Raw genomic sequence first — 9616 nt, forward strand, 5'->3', positions numbered from 1 at the left:
GAATTTCTGGTTCATATTCACAGGCCTTTCTCCAATTGCTTTTATGTGTTCCAGACTAAACTATTTTTTCATTCTGTGCTATATAATGTCCACTACTCCCTGGAATGTCTTTTTACTTTGATTCTGATGTCTTTTATTTTATGAAAATTTTTCATGTTAATAAAAACAGATTCATCAAAAAATTCCTTTCCTGTCCTATCTTTTTAAATCTCTCTTTTTTTTTAACTTCAAGTTTTAAATTTCTACTCAAATATTAATATTTTGCTTTTCACATATGTCTTTAAGTGACCTGGAGTTTATTTTTGTGATTAGGATGAGATAAGAATCTAATTTTTTTCTGAGGAAATAACTCTTTCTCCCCAGCATTTTGTATTGAATTCTCCATCCTTTCCCCATTTGAAATGCTTTCCTCCACAAAATATGCACATATCTGTTCCTGAACACTCTCTTCTGCTGATGACTTTGTTTTCATAATCCAGAAACAATATTACTATCTTGATTAGTTCAGCTTTATAACAAGTATCAAAATTTGGTAGGCCAAATTCCCCTGTGTTTCTATTTGTGATTGTTGTTCAGCCATTAAGTTGTGTCCAACTCTTTGTGACCCTATGGACTGCAGCACGCCAGGCCTCCCTGTCCCTCACTATCTCCCAGATTTTCCCAAATTCATGTCCATTGAGTCAGTGTTTCTATTATCAATTTTCAAAAATGTACAGGCTATTCTTAATCCTTTGTTTTTTTCCATTTGAATTTTAAAGGGTCAACTGGCACAGTCCATAAAAAATCTCTGGGAATTTTAATTGGAATCACATGATATTAATGGATAAATTTCAGGAAAAGTGAATCTTTATAATATTAAATATTTATGTCTATGTATTTGTAACATTGAATCAATTCTTGTTTATATTGTAGCAGATTCTGCTTCTTGTCTTCCCAACAAACTTCTTTATCTTCCTTGATAACAAAATATAAATATTTTTAGAGATGGCAACAAGCCTAGCCTCAGGTGATGAATGGTAGACATTCGATAAGTGGCACCTGTTTACTGGCATCACCCCGTGGTCCATGACTTAGTAACCAAAGCAAAATAAAGCTCTATGTTGCTGTTGTTCAGTCAGTTTGACTCTTTGCAGCCCCAGGGACTGCAGCACGCCAGGCTTCCCTGTCCTCCACCATCTCGCAGAGCTTGCTCAAACTCATGTCCATTGAATCAGTGATGCCGTCCAACCATCTTGTCCTCTGTCATCCCCTTCTCCTCCTGCCTTCAATCTTTCCCAGCATCAGAGTCTTTTCTAATGAGTCAGTTCTTCATATCAGCTGGTCAAAGTATTGGAGCTTCAGCTTCAGCATCAGTCCTTCCAATGAATATTTCAGGTTTATTTCCTTTGGTATCAACTGGTTTGATCTCCTTATAGTCCAAGGGACCCTCAAGAGTCTTCTCCAACACCACGGTTCAAAAGCATCAGTTCTACAATGTTCAGCCTTCTTTATTGTCCAACTCTCACATCCATACATGACTACTGGAAAAACTATAGCTTTGCTAAACAGACCTTTGTCAGCAAAGTAATGTCTCTGCTTTTTAATATGCTGCCTAGGTTGGTCATAGCTTTTCTTCCAAGGAGCAACCATCTTTTAATTTCATGGCTTCAGTCACAATCTGCAATGATTTTGAGAGCCCAAAAAAAAAAGTGTGCTACTGTTTCCATTGTTTCCCCATCTACATAAGAGTCTAAGTAAGAGTAAGGAAATTACAGCCCATTGGTCAGATCTGTCCACTTCCTGTTTTTGTAAAGAGTTTTTCTTGGAACACTGCCATGCCCATTCATTTGCATGTTGTCTATATCTACATGTACACTACAGCAGCAAACTCTTGCATCAAGCATCTGACCCAAAAAAAAAACCAAAGATTGTATATTAATGCATATATATATATATGTGTGTATATATATATATATATATATATATATATACAGCATCTAGAAAAAATGGTACTGATGAACCTATCTGCTATCTGCAGGGCGGGAATAGAGACACAGACATAGAGAAAGGACCTGTGGACACAGCGTGGGGAGGAGAAGGTGAGACGAAGTGAGAGGGTAGCGCTGATATATATGCACTGAGTAAGTAAGTGTTAGTCGCTTAGTCATATTTGACTCTTTGAGACCCCCTGGAGTATAGACCACCAGGCTCCTCTGTCCATAGAATCCTCCGGGCAAGAATACTGGAGTGGGTTGCCATTCCCTTCTCCAAGGGATCTTCCCGACCCAGGGATAGAACCTGGGTCTTCTGCATTGCAGGCAGATTCTCTAACACCTGGGCCACCAGGGAAGCCTGATACATGCACTACCATGCGTAAAACAGATAGTTAGTGGGAAGCTGCTATATAACATGGGGAGCCCAGCCCAGTGCTCTGTGATGACCTACAGGTGGGATGGGGGTGGGAAAGGAAGGAGGCTCAAGAAGGAGGGGATGTGTGTATATAAATATATACACATATGTGTATATATATACACATATGTGTATATATATATATATATATATATATATATATATATATGCTATGGCTGACTTGAGTTGCTGCAGGGCAGAAACCAACACAACATTGTAAAACAATTGCCCTCTGATTATAATAAATAAATAAATAAGAGCCTGACCAGATAGCCAATTAGGCTTTTTATAGAAAAGCCTACCAACTTCTGACTTGGACAGTATTTGTAGCCAGACATTGCCTTGGCTGGGTCTATTTTCCAGATGCTTACTGTTCCATTATTTTGCAACTGTAAGTATCCATGGGGCCCAAACTTTTCTGAAAAGACTTTTAGATTCCCAATAAAGGCAAAGACCATAAAAGAAAAGCTTGCTGTCACCAACTCTTCTACTTTTTTTCTGATTCCACTGTAGACTGGATGCCTGATATCTTGCAAATATGGGGCAACTATTACGGGGGGTGGGGGAGGGCAAGAGATAAGCCAAAGACAACAGACAGAGCCAGCTATATAATTTGCAGGGTCTAGTACAAAAATAAAAATGTGGGGCCCCTTGTCTAAAAAGCAGGGATAAAATACTATTAAAGGTACTAAAATATAAAGCTTTTCCCTTTCTTCCATGTCTTTTTCTTGATTTGCCATGGTAATTTTTATTTGCAGTTTAATAGAGTTCTCAGTAAAGAAAACTTAAAACCTCAAATGGTTAGCATGAATTTTACCATTTTCTCTATATCATGCAATGTCAGTTTGAAATGCAAATATAAGAACCTTCAACTCATTTGCAGAATCCCCAAATTACATAATTTATAGTTCATAGCTTGGACACACATATGTATTTCACTCTTAGCAGAACAGTAGAAATGCTGTACAAGATTAACTCAATTGTCTTTATTTCATGTCTCTAATTGCACACATTCAACCAACACTCTCTACCTGGGATTTACAGATAAGTAAGGCGGGTCAGTGGTAAAGAATCTGCTTGCCAATGCAGGAGGCGTGTTTGATCCCTGGGTTGGGAAGATCCCCTGAAGGAGCAAATAGCAACCCACTCCAGCATTCTTGCCTGGAAAATCCCATGGACAGAAAAGCCTGGTGGGCTACAGTCCATGGGGTTGCAAAGAGGTGGACAGACTGAGCATGCATGCAAGGAAAGACTGAAAGAAAAAGATACAATGAGTTGCCCTATCTTTCCCTTTTCTCTTGTCATCACTTTCATTATAAATGAAATGTCTAATATATAGAGAAGTGATGTAAGACAGGATACAATTGGGACCCTTAGTTGTCTGTGTCTCTCAGAATGCCATTGCCTCCATTCTGTATCTGAAGCAAGTCCTGGTTTGAATGGAAAATTAGCCTCTCTGGGCTGTTATCTCCCTGCCTTTGTCAGATGGAACATGCCTAATCAACACTAACTTTAAATCTCACTGAATTCCCGTGCATCCTGGAAATGTGTGCTCAAGTTCAGTCATGTCCAACTCTTTACCACCCCATAGACTGTAGCCTGCCAGCCTCCTCTGTCCATGAAATTCTCCAGGCAACAATTCTGAAGTGGGTTGCCATTTCCTTTGCCAGGGGATCTTCCCGATCCAGGAATCGAACCCAGGTCTCTTGTGTCTCCTGCATTGCAGGCAGATTCTTTACCAACTGTGCCACCCCTAGTTCAACAGAAATTCTGTGCTCATGGGTCATCACAGAGATGATGCAAGGAATGAAACACAATTTCCACATATCTCCTCTGCTTACACATATGTCCTACTGGATGTCATTTACTAAATACAAATTCAAATATAAAATTATCAAGACTTTCCAAACAGAACAGCAGAGCACTAACCCAAGCACAGAACCCTTGAGTGTGGAGGCTCAAGTGACTTTACAGGTCATATGCCCACGAAACCAGCCCTGATGGCCAAGCAAAACCAGCACAAAGGTCCCACAACAGGACTGATGTATTAAGCTGCCAAAACAAACTATCTTCAAACATTTTCTTCAATAAACAATAAATGTCCTCATGATTTAGTTCAGCTTTTCTTTTCCTAACAGCTGAAACCACTCCATGTCTTTTGTTAGATTTATACTTAGGCCCATCAGAGTTTTTATTACTATTATAAAATATAACATTATAAATTATGTTATCTGGTTATTTGTGGCTGTGGCATGTTAATACAGTTGATTTTTGTAGGCTGCTATTTTATTCAGGATCTGTCAAATTTGCTTACTAGTTCTAGTAAGAGTCTCTTGAATTCTCTTAAAACCTCCTGAGTTTTAATCACAAATATATACATGCAATGTGTAAATGTTGAAAATGTTGCTTTGCTTTTTCAACCTTTATGCCTTTTTCCCCCTGGTTTTACTACAACTAGATTGTACTTCAGGTGTGATGATGAGCAAAATTCTTGCTCTTGTTCCTGACTTCAAAGGAAATTCTTTTTCTCATCACTAAGTATGCTATGTGCTATAGAATTTTGATGAATTCTTTTTATCAAGTAAAAGAAATACAATCTATTTCTATTTTGTGAAGAGTTTTTATAATGAAAGAAAGCAGAGATTTATCAGAAGATTTTTCTGCATCTATTGAAATAATCCAAGTGTTTAGTGTCATCAAATATTTAATGTAGAGAATTACTTCAATAAATTCTTTCATTTTAAGCCTCTTTTATATTCCTAAGCTAAACTTGAGTATGAAGCATTATAATGTTCACATTAAAATGTTCACACATACTCAATACACAACCATACACAAACATACATATGAATCTAATATGAACATCTATTTCATAAATATAATGGATCATAATTTTCCTTCTTGTTCTGTTCCTGTCTGGTTTTGTTATCAAATTTATATTACTCTCATTAAAAAAATGGGAAAAATTCCTTTTTTGCTTATTTGCTTTATTTAATCACTAATGCATATATATATAAAAGACAAATATGTATATATATAAAATAAATATTTTTTTTAATATGCTGCAAAATACACAAATTATCTGTTCCTTAAATGTTTGGGCAAATGTGCCTATAAATGACCTGAATCTTGGACAAGCAACCCCAAAATGCTTTTTTTTCCCTTTATTTGTTTTTCTTGTTGTTTTTGCTATATTTTAAAACTACTAATACAATACAGTTTATTTCTTCTTGATTTAATAATAGTACATTTTATTTTTTCCCAGAAATTTTCCATTTTTCCACACTGAAGTTTTTAACTGTGTAAATAAAACTACTCGTGACTCCACCATAAAAATGACTATATTTCAAATATTTATCAGTTTATAAATTCACATTCCCACTAGATTATAGATGCTCTTAGCGCAGGCACTAGATCTGTCTCCTCTACATGTCTAGAATCTAGTACATAAGAGATACTCATGTACCATTTGTTGAGTAAGATAATGAATGAATGAATATCTACTTGAAAACTGTGGGAAGCCTTTTTTATTTCCAATTCACATGCTGTTCTATACTTTTCTATTTCTGTTACTTACTGTGTTGTATGACAATGCAGGAATTACAGCATCTAATTTGAGTAGCAAATTTAGGAAGATTTTGCTACATTTCAAGAATAATTCAAACTCATGTTAAATAATCACTTTATCACTATGTAATTTTTAATATCTTTAATAACAACTCAGTGCTCCAAAACTACATTTCACTGTAACATGTTCCAAAAGTTTTCTTCCTTTCATGAAAATTAAACCTTTCCAACCAAGTAACAGTTGCTAAGGGATTTGGAATGGAGATTAGCATAGATTTGGGTAGCACAAATGATCTTTTGTGCATGGTTAACAGTCTACTTTTCATCTGAAAAATTAATATCTTTGTCTGTGATGCCCACTAAGCCTAGTCTGAAAATAAGCTAAATATAATCCCCCTCCCTTTAATTTCCATGAGGCCAGCACCACTTGATCTGATTATGTAATGTCAAAAACTGAAGTTTACTGTCTAAATGCATCACACCTCCATGTCCTGGCCTAAATGCATCACACCTCCATGTCCTGGTGCTGACAGTCTTCGGCAATAACTCAACTTCTATTTCTTAAAGGAGATTCTGAAAACATGTTTAGGGAAAGGCTGCCCAAAAGATCTTAACAGAGAAACATTTTAATTTTGTTGCCTCAAAATTTTGGAAATTATTCATATATATACATATATTAGTCTATCATTTTGTTTGATAGATTCCCGTACTTCCTACCAATTTCCTTCACTTTGATTCTCATCACCTTTTCCCAGAGAAGCGGCTTCACTATTCTCATTCTCATTGACTTCAGGTCTACTGAAGCAGGCCCAGGCCCAGATGCAGCAGTGGACAGTCCTACCAGCCTGTTTGTGCTCCAGTCTTCCTAACAAGGGGTCAGCTCTGGACAAGGTCACAGCCCACGACTTCTCCCTGGGACAACATTCTTAGGGTTCATTGTATATGACTGACTCTCCTCTTCTGAGACCCTGCAAGCTCACCACAAATCCCCAAATAAACAGATTGATTTTACCAATAAGATTTTTAAAAAATTCTCCTCAGTGTTCTGGGCTCCCCTGGTGGCTCAGTGGTAAAGAATCTGCCTGCCAATGCAGGAGACGCGGGTTCAATCCCTGGGTGAGGAAGATCCCTTGGAAAAGGAAATGGCAGCCCACTCCAGTGTTCTTGCCTGGGAAATCCCATGGACAGAAGGAGCTTGGTGGGCTACAGTCCTTTGGGTTGCAAAAGAGCACAACTTAGCAACTAAACAACATTAACAACAGTTATGTATTAGTAAAGAATAAGAGGAGAAAAAATGTTCATGGGAATGTAGAAAGGAAAGTCATTAAATTTCAATTCCAGGAACATTATCTATATCCCCACACTCGTTTTCCACAGATTGTGAAAAACATCATTTCCATTGTTTATGATTTAGTTTCCCCATCTGAAAAATAGAAATGATGATTCATATCTCTTACTTTTCAGGTATAAGTGAAAATAGTCTGTATTGTCCAGAGACTAAATATGAATTCAAGCTATTATCATTACAAATATTGAGTGTAACTCTCAGCTTTCAAATAACATACTAATAATTAAAATATAAAACATACCAAACTCATGCAGGATTCCTGATTTGTTATCAGATAAAACTAAAGTCATACTTCTTGGGCAAAGGCCACCATCCAAGACCTCATGATTTATTATTGAAAGATGCAGGGAGTTGATATTTTAAGATAGTTAACATGGAACAGTCTCACTCAAGTCTTGCTATTGTTCCCAGAGATGTCCTTATTCCTTCAGAAAAAGATAAATGGTTGCAATTGTCCCTATTAAGATGGAGAATAATCAAAAGGAAAGCACTTCCTCACTAATTCCCATCTCCATAGAAACCACTCAGCTCCCAAGCCTCTTGTCTACAGACATCAGTCCACAGTTTGCTGATATTAGGCAGTCTGAACCCAAAGCCTGCGTTCTCTCACACTGTGATACCTTGAAGGGCAAGCTGAAAGAACAAAAAGGCTTGTGCCAAATTTTTAAAGACCCCACTACATCAAATTTAAATCCTTCCTGTATTTCATTTTCCAGTCTCTAAGAACCTATCCCAAACACAAGTTAAAAGGGCCCTGCAAAATGTGCCTGTTATCAGAATGCCCTTAATCCTGAATATCCCTTTCTGTTATTTACACTCAAATGGTGCATTGATAAGAATTTCCTCTCTTCTCTCTCTCTCTTTTTTTAATATGTATATTCTCAGAAGAGTGAGCAGGCTGTGGGAATTTTTACCTGCTGTGTGAACAAGTCACTTTCCTGTGTCAGTGACCAATGAGTGGCATTCATTGCCCAGGTCCTTTTGTTCCTATTCAGATTTCAGGTTGGGGGATGTTATAGTAAATAGCCTAAGGCTGATTGAAAATAATTTAACTCAGTGGCTAATTGGATTTAATAATTACACTGGAGCCTTAAGTGAATTGAAGTCCATTGACCTGAAAAAGACTTATCAAACTAGAATTCTGGGGGTGAGTTTGGATTGATAGAATTTTAGAGATATTTAAGTCAGGATTCTAAAACCCTAGCTAATTGCAGGCATAAACTGCAGAACTTTGAAAAAAAAAATCAGAGACCCCCTTAACTCCTATTCTATATCCACTGAGTCAGAATCTACATGGGTTGAACCCAAGAATTTGTATTTTTTTGAGATGCCAATCATCAACTAAATTTGGACATTTTTTTCTAGCATCACCCTCTGTGCTACCCGTTTTACAGATAGTAATATTGACACATGATGTCTAGTTCAGAGATCTCAGTGCCTTCCAGATACAGATAATGAATGAAAGGAGTGGGCCAGGAAAAGAGTAGAGAGTGGAGAGGATAGTGGCAACCAAGACAGCACAAAACTCAAAGAGATGATACTACTCAGCTCTGGACAAGTGTCATAGAAAATGCAAACCCCAAAGCAACTGACCGTCACCTTCTCTCCTGCCCCACTTACCGTTTTCTGTCCAAGAGAAACTGAATATCCAGATTTTTAGGAGGAAATGCTGTAGGAAAAAAGCTAAACATAGGTTTAGACTGAATCTATAACTACCAGTTTACCACCCTTTACAGAAAATATAAGCAACTTGCCTAACATCACACAAAGAGGACTGTGACACAGAATAAATGAGGTTTTATGGATTCCAAGACAAAATTATGAACGTCACCCTCTTCTCCCATTTCTTTAACTTGTAAAAGTCAAAGGGTGGATGATCTTTAAATTGCCTCCCAACACAAGATTTCAGGATTTTATCCTAGTCAATGTGTTGAGGTCTTTTTACAGTGATTTTGTTTTCCTCTTTAAGACACTTGCTTGGCATTTAAAAAGGCATAGTTTACATGCCAGATAAAATAAAAACTAATGGCTCAAGGAGAACATAGGACCATTCCCCTGCTTATGTCCTCTGCTTTAGAGTAACAATCAGAACCTGACTGCTCAGTGGCTTTGTTTTCACTAAACCTGAATTTTCATTAAAATTTTAACAGTAAATTTCTAAACTGTGTATTTCTAAACTATGACTGACCAGGTGGCACTAGTGGTAAAGAAGGTGCCTATCAATGCAGGAAACACAAGCAATGGGGGTCCGGTCCCTGGGTCGGGAAGATTTCCTGGAGAAGGAAATGGCAACCCACTCCAGTATCCTTGCCT

The 9616-nt window shown here is 37.3% G+C and overlaps 1 long non-coding RNA gene across 1 annotated transcript in view; it reads left to right on the top strand.

Moving 5' to 3' along the window:
* LOC122451210 overlaps positions 1-6940 on the top strand; it is a 45605-nt gene extending 38665 nt beyond the window's left edge. The window contains exon 4 of the long non-coding RNA XR_006272337.1: positions 6749-6940. This is a non-coding gene — a long non-coding RNA (uncharacterized LOC122451210). The remainder of the gene's footprint in view (positions 1-6748) is intronic.
* The last annotated feature ends 2676 nt before the right edge of the window (positions 6941-9616 follow it).

Source organism: Cervus canadensis, chromosome 12 (assembly GCF_019320065.1).
Source record: "Cervus canadensis isolate Bull #8, Minnesota chromosome 12, ASM1932006v1, whole genome shotgun sequence".
NCBI lineage: Eukaryota > Metazoa > Chordata > Mammalia > Artiodactyla > Cervidae > Cervus > Cervus canadensis.